The sequence below is a fragment of the Balaenoptera ricei genome, chromosome 6, assembly GCF_028023285.1.
Source record: "Balaenoptera ricei isolate mBalRic1 chromosome 6, mBalRic1.hap2, whole genome shotgun sequence".
NCBI lineage: Eukaryota > Metazoa > Chordata > Mammalia > Artiodactyla > Balaenopteridae > Balaenoptera > Balaenoptera ricei.
In genome coordinates, this window is record NC_082644.1 from 113,683,278 (window position 1) to 113,699,945 (window position 16,668).

Sequence of the window (16,668 nt, forward strand, 5' to 3'; positions counted from 1 at the left end):
GCGGCCTCTCTTGTTGCGGGGCACAGGCTCCAGACGCGCAGGCTCAATAATTGTGGCTCACGGGCCTAGTTGCTCCGCGGCATGTGGGATCTTCCCAGACCAGGGCTCGAACCCACGTCCCCTGCATTGGCAGGCAGATTCTCAACCACTGTGCCATCAGGGAAGCTCCTGTTTGTTTTTTAATTAAGACATTGCCAGCCTCCTTGAAAGAGTTGGAAAACAGTATCTCTTCTGTTCTTTGAGTAGTTTGTTTAAGACTAGTGTGATTGTTAATTTTATGTGTCAACTTGACTGGGCCATGGGGTGGTCAAGCATTATTCTAGGTGTATATGTGGGGGGTATTTTGGATGAGATTAACATTTGAATTGGTAGACTGAATAAACCAGATTGCTCTCCCTGATGCGGGTGGGCCTCATCCAATCAGCTGAAGGCCTGAATAGAACAAAAAGGCTTACCTTTCTTCAAGTAAGAGGGAGCTCCTTTTGCCTGACTGCCTTTAACTGGGATATTGGTTTTTTCCCACCTTTGGTCTCAGACTTAAACATTACCTCTTTCCAGGTCTCAAGCCTGCCAGCATTTGGATTAGAATTACACCATCACCTCTCCTGAATCTCAGCTTGCCAACATATGCACACATATACATATTTCCTATTGTTTCTGTTTCTCTGGTGAACCCTGACTAATATGACTGTGATTATCTGTTCATTGAACATTTGGTAGAAGTTGACTATTACCATCTGGGCCTGGTGGGGTTTGTGGATGGAAGAGTGGTAGATTGTACATTAATGATTCAATTCTTTAATGATTATAGGTCTCTTTAGAGTTTCTAATTCTTCTTAGGACAATTTTGATAAGTTATATTTTCTTGGAAATTGGCTATCTGTGACTAGGCTTTAAATTTTATTGGCATAAATTTGTTCAAAACATGATTTTTAGAATCACTATTTTCTCTGTGTTGCTTTTCTTTAATTTTTAATATCACTTATTTGTGCCTTCTCTTTTTCTTAACTAGTTTTTAGTTTATGATTTTATTGTTGCTCGGTTTTAAATTTAATTATTTTCTGCTCTTTATTATTTCCTTCATTTTTCTTTCTTTGGGTTACTCTGTTATTCTTTTTCTAATTTCTTAAGTTGTGTGCTTAGTTTATTAATTTTCATTCTCTCTTCTCATCTAATATAAATCTAAACCTGGCCCTCCAAGTACTACTTTAGCTGCATCCCAGAAGTTTTGATATGTACTATTTGAAATATCCAGTTCTTTCTTTGTTCCATAAGTTATTTACAACTGTGCTGTAACATGGAGTGTCATTGCTAATCTTCTTATTAATCTTAATTTAATTGCATTGTGGTCAGAAAATATGATTTGTATGGTAGCAACTCTCTGGAATTTGTTGAGATTTTGCTTTATGGCCTGGTATCTGTCATTTCTGCAAACATCTATTATGTGCTTGAAAAAATAGTTTTTCTATAATTGTTGCTGGGTTCTATGTTTGTTCATTATATCAAGCAAGTTAATTGTCTTGTTCAAATGTCCTAGTCCCTTACAAAATTTTTGTCTGCTTCATCTATAAATTACTGAGCCTGTTTAAAATTTTCCATTACGATATAGTGGATTTTTTCAATTAAAAAATAATCTATTACATATTTGCTTTATATATTTTATGTGACCATAGTGTTAGGTGCATATATAACACAATTATTGTATATAAGGTGAGGTGGTCTTTTATCATTATGTACTGTTGATATTCTTTATACCTAATGGTGTTTTCTGTCTTAGAGTCTAGTTTTTTCCCCCTGATATTAATATAGCTACCCCAACATTTATTTAATTAATATTTAGTTGATATAATTATTCTATCTCTATACTTTCAATCTTTTGTCCACAAATGACTAGACTTTGATTTTTAAAATTCAATCTGAAAATTTGATTTTTAACTGGATACAGTTTAGTCCATTTACATTTATTATAAGCTGCCAATTGGTCCATATTTAGTTTTAGTACAATTATTTTGCACTTTTATTTTTACCATAGTTTTATTTGCTTATTTTCTTATCTTTTGGATTGGTTGAATTTATACTCATTTTCTTCTTTCTACATTCTATTTCTAGTCTTAGAGTGGTTACCTTTACATTTTTTAAAAATAAACTTTTAATTTTAGAATAGTTTTAAATTTACAGAAAAATTGTGACAATAGAACAGAGGTTCTTATATGCCTCACACTCAGTTCTCCCTATTGTTAACATCTTATGTTAGTATGATTTGTTTGTTATAATGAATGAACCAATATCAGTACCTTGTTATTACCTAAAGTATATATTGTATTCATATTGCCTTAGATTTTACCCAAAATTCTTTATCCCAGAATCTCATTCAAGTTACCATATTACATTTATGTCTCCTTAGGTTCCTCTTGGCTGTGGCAGTTTCTCAGAATTTCCTTGGTTTCAGTGACAATTTTAAGGAGTACTGGGCAGTTATTTTGTAGAAAATCCAACTGGGATTTGTCTGGTGGTTTTTTTTTGGTTTGTTTTTCATGATTAAACTCAGGTTATGGATTTTGGAGGAGAAAATCACAGACTTAATGGGCCATTTTTGCTTTGCATCTCATCAAGGGTATCAACATGACTTATCCCCATTGGTGTTAATCTTGGTCACCCGGCTGAGGTAGCATTTGTCAGATTTCTCCTGTGTAAAGTTACTCTTTTTCTCCGTCTCCATATTTTATCTGCTCTTTGGAAGAGATTCGTTATGTGAATAAATTCACTATGTTCAGCCCACATTTTAAAGAATGGGGAGTTATACTCCACTTTTCTGAAGGCAGAGAATCTACTTTGTCTCTGTGAATTCGACTACTTTAGGCATCTTATATAAGTGGAATCATACAATATTTGTCTTTTTGTGTCTGGCTTATTTCACTTAGCATAATATCCTCAAAGCTCATCCATGTTGTGTCATGTGTCAGAATTTCCTTCCTTTTTAAAGCGGAATAGTATTCCACTGTATATATTTGCCACATTTTGTTCATTCATTTTATCTGTCAATGAACGTTTGGATTGCTTCCACCTCTTGGCTATTGTGAATAATGCTGCAATAAGCAGGGGGTATACAAATATCTCTTTGAGATCCTGTTTTCAGTTATTTTGGATGTATACCCAGAAGTGGGATAGCTGGATCATGTGCTAATTCTGTTTTTAATTTTTTGAGGAATTGCCATACTGTTTTCCATAATGGCTGCACTATTTTTACATTCCCACTGACAGGGCACAGGGTTCCAGTTTTATCACATCCTTGCCAATGCTTGTTATTTTCTGGTTTTGTTTTGTTTGTTTGTTTGTTTTGCTAGTAAGCCATCTTAATAGGTGTGAGTTGGTGTCTCAATGCGATTTTGATTTGCATTTCTCTAACGATCATTGATGTTGAGCATCTTTTCATGTGCTTATTAGTGACTTTTGAGTATTTTTAACCTCAGTCATTCTCTCCTTGAATGATATTTCTCTCATTCTCTTTATTCCCTCTTTTCCCTGCCTGTTCCAGAGCACAGATTTTTTTTTTTCAAGTCCACCCTTCCCTGGGAGCACAGCCTCTGGGGATGGTAGGTCCAAACTTCTCTCTCAACTCAGACCCAAAGCCTTGTCTCCTGTCCCCATGTGAGCATCACCTCCTCTCGCCCCTCTCCCTGGCCACCTGCTGTGACAGCTCCTGTGCTTACCTCTCTGGTTTTCAGTTCCCACTTTATTTCTTGCTACTGGAAAAGTCCTCTATGTTTCTGTAAGCTCAACTGTTTGTTACATTGTATTGAGCATTTCTAGGTGTTTATGGCAGGAAGATTTGGGGGATATCTGGTCCACAGTATTTCCAGAATGAGAAGCCCTTCCAACTCATTTACAAAGCTAAATAAACCCGACAAAAGATAGCACAAAGAAGAAGGCTGCAGGCTAATCTCATTTACAAACATAGATGCAAACATCTTAAATGAAATATTAGCAAATTGAATCTAGCAATATATAAAATGAATATTCCACAATGACCAGGTAGGGTATATTATTGGAAAGCAAGGACAGTTCTATTTTAGGAACTCTATTAATATAATTCATCATATTAATAGGCCAAAAGGGAAAAACCAAGGATGATAAAAAGGCATTTGATAACATTCAGCATCCATTTTATAGAAAAACCTCTCTTGGCAAAATAAAAATAGAAGGATTCATCTTTAACATGGTAAGAAAGGCTTGCAGAAACCTCCCATCCTTCAAGGGGAAGGCAGCACAGCCTGGGGACCTTCTGGAGTCAGAAAGTGTCCCCTCCAGTCACCTGTCTCTTCTGCCCCAAGTTGAGAGTAAATCCCCATGTCCCCACTTCTCTGACTGAGTTGAGGGAAAACATTCCACTCACCCTGAGAAGCCCTAGATATTTTGCTTTCCAAGCACACACTTTGGACCCAGATAGACTAGGATGGCTGTATTGTGCTGGATAGGCTGCTGCCACTTGCTGAGCTTCTCTGATCCTCAATTTTCTCATCTGTTAAATGGGGTTAAGATTCTCTGTTCCATGTGAACACAGCAAAGGCTCAAAGTGTATTTCTTTTTTAAATTGAAATACAGTTGATTTACAATGTTGTGTTAGTTTCTGGTATACAGCAAAGTGATTCAGTTATTCATATATATAATTCTTTTCCATTATAGGTTATTACAAGATATTGAAGATAGTCCCTGTGCTATACAGTAAGACCTTGTTATTTATCTATTTTATATATAGTAGTTTGTATCTGCTAATCCCAAACTCCTAATTTATCCCTCCTCCCCTTTCCCCTTTGATGACCATACATTTGTTATGTCTGTGAGTCTATCTCTGTTTTGTAAATGTCTATTTCTGTTTTGTAAATAAGTTCATTTGTATCATTTTTTAGAGTCCACATATAAGTGATAGCATATGGTATTTGTCTTTCTCTGACTTACTTCACTTAGTATGATAATATCTAGGTCCATCCATGTTGCTGCAAATGGCATTATTTCATTCTTTTTTATGGCTGAGTAGCATTCCATTGTGTGTGTGTGTGTGTGTGTGTGTGTATGTCTTGGCTATTGTAAATCATGCTGCCATGAACATTGGGGTGCATGGATCTCAAAGAATATTTTTTACTTAGCACTTCCCTCCTGCCCAGCTCTCCCTTTGTTCTTTCTCCTTATCTTCCCATCCCTGAATCTCCTCTCCTTTTTCATCCCTCCATACTCCCATGTCTGGCCTGCTTAGTCTCCTTACCCCAAATAAGCCCACTAGGTAGAGGAATTTGGGGAGACCCCAGAGTTAGCACCCAAGGACAGGAAAGTAGCTGCATGGGGCCTGATTGGGTGCTGGCTTGGGGGACTCCCTGAGGTCAGTGAGTCCTGGAGCTCTGGAGGCCATGAGGTCCATCTGGACAGCTGGTCCCATTTTGGGAGGTTTCCATACTCTGGCCTAACACGGGGTGCCCCAGGGTGAGCAGACACCAGCTTGGAGAAGAGAACTCTGTGCTTCTCTGGGAAGTCAGCCTCCTGCTAATTTCTTCTTCCTTCTGGGTTCCTCCCTCGGGGACACAGTCTGGAGTTGCTGTCCCATAGCCTCTCAGAGGAAGAACAAAGCCGGATCTTGGCTTCCAGGCCTCCACCCTCAGGTCCCCGCTGCTACACCCTGCCTTCTTTTCCACCGGGACCCTAAGCTCCATCATTCTGCTCTCTTCGCCACCCCCAGACTTTCCTTATGCCTCCCCCTCCTTCACACCTCTGCCCACGCTGTGCCCATCAGAGTTAGCATTTAGTCCTTTCCCTGCTAGAACATCACAATAATCCCCTGTATTAGTCAGTGTATTAACCATGGCTGTTATTTTCTATATCCTGATGCTTTGACATCTTGGGGCCTTGCTGGCTCTGGAGGGACTGCCCCCCTCCCAGGGTTAGCTAATTCCTAGAGGTAGTCAATGACTTGCCAGGGAGCATGCCTTTCAAATGCAAACCAACCAATCCAGAGCCCACACCCTAACTGCCTCCTTTATGGGGCTCTGACCCTCTGGACCACCATCTGCCTGCCCTAATCACCCCAGGGCAGGTATCAGACATAGGGAGAACCCCTAGGCCTCAGAGACTGCTGGAATATTCAAACCAGCCTATCTTAAACCTGCTTACCCTGCCTTGCCCTTTCTTCTTCTCATGGAAGCCAATAAAGACTTGGGTCCACATTTCTACTTGCTCCTTCTACCTCCTGACCGATGCTGGTGCTTTCCTGTGTGGCCCCTCATGGTGTGATGTACTGCCTCCTCTTGGGATCTGTGAATATAACAGACTGTCTTTTTAGCAGCAATCGTCTCCTGATCTGTTGGCCTCACCTTACCCGAATAATAATAAACCTACCTTTTAAAACAGTGAGGGTAGGCTTGGTTATGCTGAGATAACAAACAGACCTCCAAGTCAGTGGCTTAACCCGCAAAGCTCGTTGTTGGTCTAGGCGACTCTCCAGGGCACTGTCCTCCATGCATTGACCTGTGATCCAGGCTGCCCGAGGCTCTACCCTCCTGTAGCTGCTCATCTGGGGACACGCATCTGCGGTCACTGTGGAGGGCAGGAAAGTGCTGCAGAAAACCAGCACTTAAATGCTTCAGCCCTGCAGTAACACACACCCCCTTATGCTCACAACCCGCTGGGCAGAACAAGTGATGTCACAGGCCCGCCGACTGCAGGGGGCTAGGGGGTGGATTCCTCCAGGGTGTGCAAAAGGAGAAAATAGAAGAATGCACTCTAGAAGCCTCTGCCACACCTCTCTTCTGTGTTGCCCTGTCAAGAAACATCCCAGTGTGGGAAGTTCCCTCTCATACTCACCCCAAAACTGCACTGGTTGGGAGAAGTCCCATATCTGCTGAGATAGGATTTGGTGGGACTGCGTGGGGCAGGAAATCGGGCTTTGTTGCGGGAAGCCCTGATTTTATCTTCTCCCTCACAGTAGCCCAGCTTGAGTTTGCCATCATCTAGAACTTTTAAAAAAATTAAAAATTTAAAAAGGAGGGTGAGAAAGAGAGAGAGACAAACAAATCCAATCCCAACCGGGCAGAGACACAAATAGCGACTTTTAATTATATAATCTGCTTTTGATGAATTTATTTCTGACAGTTTTATAGGTTGACGAGAGTGCATTTTAGATGCAAAAAAAAAAAAACCCCATTATTCATTCTGGGCTCTTTGAGCATAAAAATTGTCAAATGATTTTAATACAGTTTTAAGTTTTATGTTTATTGTCAAGGGGAAAAAAAAGTCCACAGCAATTACTGAGTCACATGCCCCTTAAATCTTTATGTTTCTGACAGCAAGAACAATAAAATATGTTTTTGCCCAAACCTTTTACCGCTCAGATTGACGTGGCTTCAGCGACAGCTGCTTTTCTTCCATCTGAGAACCGTTTATGAGAAAGCTAACTTAGAACCACTTCCTCCGTGGGGAGCAGGGAGGGCTGTCTCAGCTGCTCTGCAGAACAGATGTTCCTTTGCAGAGAAGTCCAGACCTCAAGATGTAGGCCCAGAAAGGGAAATGGGAATTGGGCAGATCTGTGCTTTTCCACCGGCTGCATGGCACCCTGTTGACTTGCAGGGGACCTGGGAAGGCACACCTTGCCAGGTGGTAACCACTTGCTTCAGCAGTAGTGTGAATGCCTTGGGCATGTGGGTGAGGCACTGGCACACCTACCACATCTGCCAACCTAAACCCACTGAGAAGATGCCTGCCATTCAAGTCACTGGAGCCAATCAGGTACTGCATTGAAAGGACTGCCCATCAAGCCGGCAGCCCAGGTGTGGCCATCCCTTCATTCTGAGCCCCTGTGGACACATGCTGCCTCTCTGCTTTGTGCCCCATGCCAGCCTCGTTGCTGAATTCACCTCCTCTATGAGCCCCCAAATAAAAGCGCTAGTCAGTAATGTTTACTGTACATTTTTAGGGACTGTGGAGGAGGATGATATACCGTATTCTCCGTGGTGAACCCCAAGCCCCTCCTCAGTGGTTCCTCTGCTGGGGGAATCCTTTTTTTTTTGTTTGTTTTAAGTTAACCCCTATTATGGAGATTTTATTTTATTTTTCTTTTTTAAAATTAAAAAAAATTTTAATTTATTTATTTATGGCTGCATTGGGTCTTCGTTGCTGCGCATGCACTTTCTCTAGTTGCGGCGAGCAGGGGCTACTCTTTGTTGCAGTGCGTGGGCTTCCAAATGTGGTGGCTTCTCTTGTTGTGGAGCACGGGCTCTAGGCACGTGGGCTTCAGTAGTTGTGGCACGCAGGCTCAGTAGTTGTGGCTCGCGGGCTCTAGAGCGCTCAGTAGTTGTGGCGCACGGGCTTAGTTGCTCCGCGGCATGTGAGATCTTCCCGGACCAGGGCTCGGACCCGTGTCCCCTGCACTGGCAGGCGGATTCTTAACCACTGTGCCACCAGGAAAGTCCCCTGCTGGGGGATCCTTGTTCTTCTTTCTTCTCCCAGCGGCCAGCTTGGTGTGGTTCTGTCAGTCAATTCCACCTCACCACGAACTTCAGGCTTCTCTGCCCTCTAGGACATAGAGCAGTTCAGCTCGCCCAATTTCTCTCTCCGGCCTTGTTATTTTCACACTCACCCTGTGCTCGAAAGAGCCAAGGGCCCTCTGGTTAGCAGCGCCCAGCCCCTTTAGAAGGCAAAATCAGCACGTCCTTCTTTTTGCTGTGTCACCCCCACGCCAAAGGGCTCATCCAGGTGGCTATAGTCAATGCACCACATTCTAGGGAGATGGAATTATTTCCATTAGTGGCATAGACAACCCTCTGGGCCCCAAAGGTTGTGGAGGTGTTGGTCAAGAATCCCCCATCCCACCATGCTGGTGTGATGTGGGGTGAAGTGCACTAGCCAAGTGGTACTGTGGTCAGGGCTTGGCCCAAGGCAGGTCAGCAGGACCCAGTTCCTTAGGAGACCTGTTTAAATCTTCAGGGTTGAAGGCTATGGCTGACCTGAGATCCAACTTCCAAGAGTGGCCTGAATCCCAGCTCCACAGGCTTGCAGTCTGGATGGAGTCGAGGATGGAGCTGGTCCAGGGTAGCATCCTGTCCAATGGTGACCTCAGAGGGGCAAGCCTACGGAGTGGGAGCAGTGTCCAGGAGGAGTGAGGTGTGGAGGCTGCAGGGAGAGCCCCAGCTCTCCAAAGAGCCCTCCCTGGGGTTCTGGGGAGGAACCTCCTACAGCATCACACCTAGGCAGGCCTGGGAAAGCAATGATCCCCACAATGAGCAGGAACAAAGCGTCTCGGAGCCTTCACATGTGCCATTTCCTCTGCCTAGAAAACTCTCATGCAACCCATGCAACTAACTCCTACTCATCCTTCAGAACTCAGTGTAAAAGTCACTTCTTCAAGGAAGCCCTCCTAGATTCCTCAGTCTTTCTAACACCCCAAGTGTCAAATGCTGCCATGGCCCCCTGTGCTTCTTAGTAGCATTTATTACAATTTTACTGAGAATAAATGTATGTCGTTGCTGTGATTTTATGCTTCTCTTTCCCTCTGGGTTCTAAACTCTACAGGGACAATGTCATGGTCTGTTTCATTCACTGCTCTGTCCAAAAGACTATACAGTATGCATCAGACTGCAGATTTCATTACATTTTCAATGGATAAGTGAATGGATGGGTGGATGGATGGGATAGGCTTCACCGCTTGTGGCACTTTAACAAGTGCCATTTCCCTTTCCTCCTGTATTCCCAGTCTCCCTTGCAAGCAGACGTGGCCAGGTGACTGAGTCTGGCCAAATGTGGCTGGAAGCGAGGTAGGTACCCCTGGAAGTGAGGTTCTTCCAGGGCTAATCTGTACAGCCTTCTATGTTCCTCCTGCATCTGCTGCCGGGTGTAGAAGATCCCACAGAGAACTTTGAGGCCCTAGGGGACAGCAGAGCCCCAGATGCAAGGTTCCTGGCTCACTGAATGACTGTGTAGAGCAGCACATAGCCCTCCCACGCCAGTGGTCTTGATCGCTTTACCCAAGTGGGAAATAGGAAATACACCTGTATCGTGTGAAGCTGCTGAGATGCTTGTTACAGCAGTGAGTGTAATTTACCCTTGCTAATACATCCCCTGTGATGGAGGCCCCAGAGGAACCAGGTCGGATCCTGTCTCTGCTTTCAGAGTCTCTGTCTGGTTGCCACCCTCCGTTAGAAGGGGCTAGAGGAGTGTCAGGGGGAAGAGGGAGGAGGCTGTGTTCAAGCATTAGTTCCCTAGACCCACCCTCTCTTGGGAAGGTGTGAGTGACCTGAGGCCCCCGAGGCTCTGGAGCAGGACCATGCAGTAGCGACCGTGGATAGGAGCTGGGACTCTGAAGATAGACCATCGTGTGTGTCTGTGACCTCCGGATGATCATTGTCATTTCTGATAATAAAGCCTCTCTCATGGAGATGTGTGATCACTAAGAGAGCTCGGAGGTGAAGCACTCAGCAGAGCGCTTGGCACCCAGTAAACACTCCACAAAAGGGAGTTATCATAATGATTATTATTTTCCTCAGGTCTCTGTTGAAGGAAGCCCTGAATTGAAAGCCCTTTGTCTCGTTCCATTTCCAAGCCAGATGGCCCCATTTTTCTCCCAGTTTCTGCAGTTCTTGAGTGCCCCGGTGCCTATTACACAAACCCCAATGCATCTTTGAAGTTAGCAGCTAATTATGTTCCAGGAAGTTATAGATCTGGAGTTTTCCATGTGCCAGAGGCAATTGCCTGCTCCGGCACTCAGGCTCTCATTTCTCGGTGCAGCCTTCCAAGCCCTGATTGAGGTTGTAATTGGGAGCCCCCTCCCCTGGCCCCAGGGGCCTTCTGGGGCCATCTCCTCAGCCCTAGGAGTCAGGCTGCCCCTTCCCTCTCCCACCTCCTAGCCTTTGCCTGCTCTGGGCCTCCCTGTGCCACCGCTGACAGGATGGGGAGAGGGTGGGCTGGGAGGTGCGGGGAGGATCGCTGAGATGCCCCAGTGCCAGGGAGCCCATGAGAACTCCCTCCCTCCAGGGAAGGCACATCTGGTCCTGCATGATTACAAGTAATAGTCGTTTTTGCTGCTGAATGACTGAGTGACTTGTGTCTGTTTGAAAGATAAGTGCTTTGTCCCCCTCTCCGCCCCACTGCCTGCCCAGCTGCCTCTCTACCCCTGACCTCATCTCCACCTCCCTGCTGCAGCCAGCTGAGCACCCCTGCCAGGGCTTGGCCCCTGCCACCAGGCTGTCCCCAGGAGAGCCAATCCCTCCTTCCGTGGGCAGCATCCCCAGCCCTGGGCTGGGACTAGGGTAAGGCTAGTGAGGTGCCGAAGGTGCAGAATTTAAGAGGGCACTCACTCCTCAGCGCTGGTCGTGCACTTGCATGCCGCCGAGAACGAGCAGCTCCTTAACTTAGCTGCCTCACTCTCCTCACCCTGGTCGGGGACTAGAGCCCCCTCCCCATCTCTGGGAGATGAACTAGCCCGGACACAGCCCAGCAAAGACTTCCAGCTCCTCCCCCTGCCAATTTCAGCTGAGCTGCGTGCTTTGCGGGGGCGGAGCCGAGGCTGTCCGGCTCGTCTTCCCATCCTTAGCTCATGGCCCGGCACACGGTGGGTCCCAGTAAACGCTGGTGAATAAAAGGAGTGAAACACTCCTGATGCTGAGATGAAATTTAGCAAGAGATAATGTTGGTAAGGCACTGAGCCGGATTCTGAGCGCGCGGTAGGTGCTCTGTAAACGTGAAGGTCATTAACAACACCAGGAGGGCAGCACAAGGGTGAGTCTGTGATCCAGTTCATGAGATAAAGCTCTGGGTGTTTAAGTGGAACTCAAATCCAGTATGTGCCTAAAGTGTGACACACCCTGAGAAGGGAGCTCCCTAATACGTGCCAGGCACTGAGCTGGGCGCCTCTGCATTATCTCGTTTATTTTATCAACAGTTGTTTCTGCAGCATGAACATCCCATGCTTGTTTTGGCTTTGGATCTCGTTTGGCTCTGAATGTGTCTGAGCGATTCTTGAAACCTCCAGTACAATCTTGCATAACGTGGTGCCAGACACATTACGGAGCACCTCCGCATATGTTAGATCATTTGACCCCTGATGTCAGGTTGTATTAATAGATGTATAGAGTCTAGAATAAAGGAAGCTGGTCATTTCTGCATTCGTGGGAATTTACCCAGAGTGATTCCTGCTCAGGGAGTCCCACTATGAGAAATATCTTGATAATTCTGAGTGGGCTCAGAACCACCCAGATGCAAAGAGGCTCCATGTAATGAGGAGAACGGGTGAAGGCTGTAGGACACATTATCTGTGGATAAGTAACTGCCTTTAACTGTATGATCTAACTTATTTCACGAAGGATTAAACTTCATGGTGGGCACCTCCCTAGGGAGGCAGGGACTCACCAGTGAGAGCCATCCAGCCATGGAACGGGCTGCCTGGCTAGGTAGTGAGTTCCCATCACCCGAGGGGAGCAAATCAAAATGGAATATCCAGGAAGAGAATCTAGAAAGAGTTGATATATGTATATGTATAACTGATTCACTTTGCTGTACAGCAGAAACTAACGGAACATTTGAAATCAACTATACTCCAATAAAGACTTAAAAAATAAATTTAAAAAATTCTTCTTTATAAAAAAAAAAGAAATGGGGACATCCATGCAGCAGAAACAACTGTATGGAAGAGATAAACTTCTAAACTCTTTCAGATGTGAGACTAGGAGCTTCTCTGAGCTACAAACACGTCAGTCATCCATCCATCATCCATCATCCATCCATCTGTTCCCATAATTAGTTATTGAGCCCCAGCCATGTGCAAGACACCATGTCAAGTGTTGGAGGAAAAATGGTGAAGAATACAGCCATGGTCCCTGCCCTTGTCACGTTTCCATTCTAAGGGAGGAAAAACGATAAAGCCTAACGAGCCTTCTGACAGGAAAAGGACCAACTCCCAGGACTGGTCTGCTCTGTGGCCTGGGGATTAGCTCATCAGTTCAGCGATCTGCCCGTGCCCTGCAGGACAGCCGGTTCACTGATACAGACGTGAACAGGATACATTGCAACCTGTCCCCCATCCTTGATTGGCCTGGGGGTGTGCTGAGACCCCTTGGGAACACTTGCTTTTTGCACGGCGCTTGGCAGAGAGGAGGAACTCATAAAAAGTTAGGGGACTAAAGAGGTGGAAGGATGGATAGAAGGATGGATGGACGGATGGACTGACAGATGAACTAGGCCAGGGCGCTGTGGCCCGTCATGACTGCAGTGGATCGCAGAGCCCACCCTCTCCCTGGCCAGGCATCGGGCACCTCCGAGGTGCTCTGCAGTCTGCTGGTCCTGAGCCTTGGCAACCTGAGCGCAGGGCAGTGTTCACAGTGCTGCCAGCTGCCTCACTGAGCCGGACCCCCAGTTCCCTCTAACACCGTCCGCCCGCCCGCCCCTTTCTAATGGGAGGATCGATCTCCTTGTTGGAGGAGGTGGAATCAATAGAGGAGTTGATTAGTTCTGCATTCTCTCCGCCGTCCGTTAGCAGGAGATGGTGTCACGGAAAGGGCACAGGCTTGGGGTCAGGCAGGCACTTGGAGCAAATCTCATCCCCCCTCTGGACCTTGGCTTTCTCACCTTTAAAATGGGGGTGATACTACTGCCTCATGGGTCTGCTATAAGAGTTGGTGGGGATTGGAAGAGCCAGGAAGGTGGGTGCAGTAAAGGCAAGGTGGTCTTGGGCGAGGCCTGTCTGTTTTGGCAATGTCTGTTTTTCCAACTCCTGGGAAGGCAGCAAAAGAACCCGTGACATTCTGCCCCACGTTGGTGTCAGCGTACCTAGAAAGGGCCTTGAACTTGGCTTCAGAGGCTTTGTGAGCCTGCTTGGCAGGAACAGGTGGCTCTCATTTGTACACATGCCAGGGACACCCTCCACCACCGAGATGGGGTCAGGGACTCTGGATCAGGGACATGTATCCCTGAACCTAAGGACAGCCTTGAGCCCCTGGGATGCAGACTGAGGAGGGGGAGCCCCCAGGCTCAATGGCCACACACCCAAGCTCTCTGAGAATTTTAGGATGCAATTTTTTCTTATTTATTTTAAAGCAAATTTATTGCTTTTCTTCTGGTATTGGGCTTGACAAATACCAAAAAGAACAAGAGGAAAACAAAAATCTTCCTTAATCCCATCACCTAGAGATAACTTCCCTTAACATAAATCCTTCTTCCCTTTTTTTCTTCCTATTGATAATAATAAAAATAGCCACTCTCCTTTCTTTCTCGTCAGATGATCATACCTGCCTTATCTGGTCCATGAAGCAGGAACTCTCTTGCTAGCATAAAGCGCAGGGTCAGAGAGATGAAGTACATTGCCAAGGTCACTCAGCTTGAATGGCAAATGATTTATCCATTCAACAAATACTAGAGTGACGGGCAAGATGAACAGAAATCTCTGCCCTCGGGGAGCTTATGTTCAGGTGGACGGATGTCACCCAGATCTGTCAGACCCAGACCCAGTGCTCTCTGCTACGCCCTATGCGCCTCTGGGAGATTTGCATGCACCTTTTTAAGTGTGTGCACGCAGTGGGGGCTTGGACGTGTCATCCTCTAGATGCTCTCCTGTGAGCTCTGCCCTGCCATCCAATATTCTCAGATAAGGAGGTCGCTTTTAAGGTCATGGAGCAGTGTCAGGTAAATGGGTCTGAAGACTTCTTGGCGAATGGAAGCACAGGGGTCCGTCTTGGGGCCCCAACGAGCTGTGGCTGCCCTGTGACCAAGCCCTCTGAGGTTGGCCAGAGCCCTAGGAGCCCAGGATGGGCTCATGCTTTCAGGTGCAGTGCCCACACAGGATCTCGGCTCTCCTCACAACTCTGTGATCCCGTCTGCCAAGTAAGGAAAGGGGCTCAGAGAGATGCCGTCACTTGCTCAAGGTCACACAGCCATGGGGGCGAGAGTCTCCACTGGCAGCTCAGGTGGGGGCTTTAGTCGACCCTCAGCTGTAGGTGATCCTTAACCTGGGCGTGTCGGGAGGTGAGGGGGGCCATGCCAGGCACGATGCCGTAAATGGGGGGTGCTTGGCAAATGGTGGTGATGGGGGTCGTTCTGGGGTTTCACTGCCCTGTGTGCTAATGGAGGATGGATTCATAGTAACCATAAAAATCAAAAGAGGTTTCTACTTCCTCCTGCATATGCCTGGACTGGAGATGGGGGGTCCTTGGTGTGGTCCTCCCTCGCCAGCGGCCATAGTCACACACACACACACCCCCTTCCCGTACAGTGAGCGGCCATTGCTCACACTTGGTTTCTGTTGGTTGTTTCTGTTTGTCCATCTCGCTTCTCTCTGGGTCTTTGGCTCTCACCTCCCCTCATCTTTTATTTCTCTTTATTTCTTCCTCTCTTTCCCTTTCGCCCTCCCGTGTCCCTTTCTCCCTCTTTCTCTCTGTTTCCCTGTCTCCTTCCGTTCTCCTCTCTTTGCTCTACATCTCTTTCTTCCGTCTCCCCCTCCCACCCCAGCCTGAGATCTCTCCTCCTTGACCGGTCCTGGCCGCCCCCACCCCCCACCCCCCACCCCCGCCCCCATCCCTGCCCCAGTCTCCTGGGCGTGGAGAGGCGGCGGGGCTGGTGGGGACCAGGCTGGGGGGGCGGGCTCACCCCACCCTCCCCCTCCGGGAACTCAGAAAGGTGGTTCTCTCCGCTCTGCCTGGCGTGGGTGCCGGTGATTTCATCTGCCTTTAGATATGAAGCTCAAATTGCACATCAAAAAGGATAATGCATCTTTAAGCTGTTACAACGACTTCTCAATTTTTCATTTCCTGTCAGAGCGGGGGCCGCAGGAGGCAGGGGCCGCCGCGGAGTCTGTCTCCTGCCAGCGAAGTGTCTGCCTGCATTTGAGCAGTAGGAAACCCAGGGGTGATAAATCGCTATTTCTAAGTAAATTTCATGCATTTGCCCTTTGGTTAAAGTCTCCCCTCTCAGCACTTTCCCTGTGCACACAGCCCGACTAATAACGCGCCGTGCAAGCTCTCTCCGCTGTGACAACTGATTGCACTTTGAAGTAATAATGGCTGATTTAATAATTGGTATAATTTTTCACTAGTACCTGAATGTCATCGACGCACAAAATAAGCTACCTGGACCCATGGCTGCAGCACTTTCCCTTCTTGGGGAAATCAATAATGCATTAAACCCCCAACCCAGGACCCCGAGAGGCCAGGCCTGGGTGAAACTGTTATGGGGTGTTGGGGGCTGGGTCACCCCATGGAGCCTTGAGAGCAGGGAGGCTGGGCAGAGGCCTTTGGATGGCTTGGGTCCCTAATCCTAGCCAGGCAGGAGAAGCAGTGACAGAGGGGCACAAGCCCCCCCAAGACCCAGCCTGCCCTCCAGTTTCCAGCAGCAAAGGTCCAAGCCCATTAGGGGCTGCAGCAACTTAACCACCCCTCCGCCTGCCTCAGCTGCCATGCGCGCAAATCACGTGTACGTGTGTCTGTCTGTGTGCACATGTGTAGGAATTGCGGTCAACTTCATCATTATTTATAGGGTCCCACTATGAGCCAGGACAGAGTACTGGGGACAGAGTGGTGAGCAAGACCCACGTGGTCCCTGTCCCCACGGAGTTTTCAATGTCTTAGAGCACATGTGAGCATGGGTGCCGGCGGACGCATCTAGGTTGTGTGCGTTGTGTGTATGTATGTATAAATGTGTGTGTCA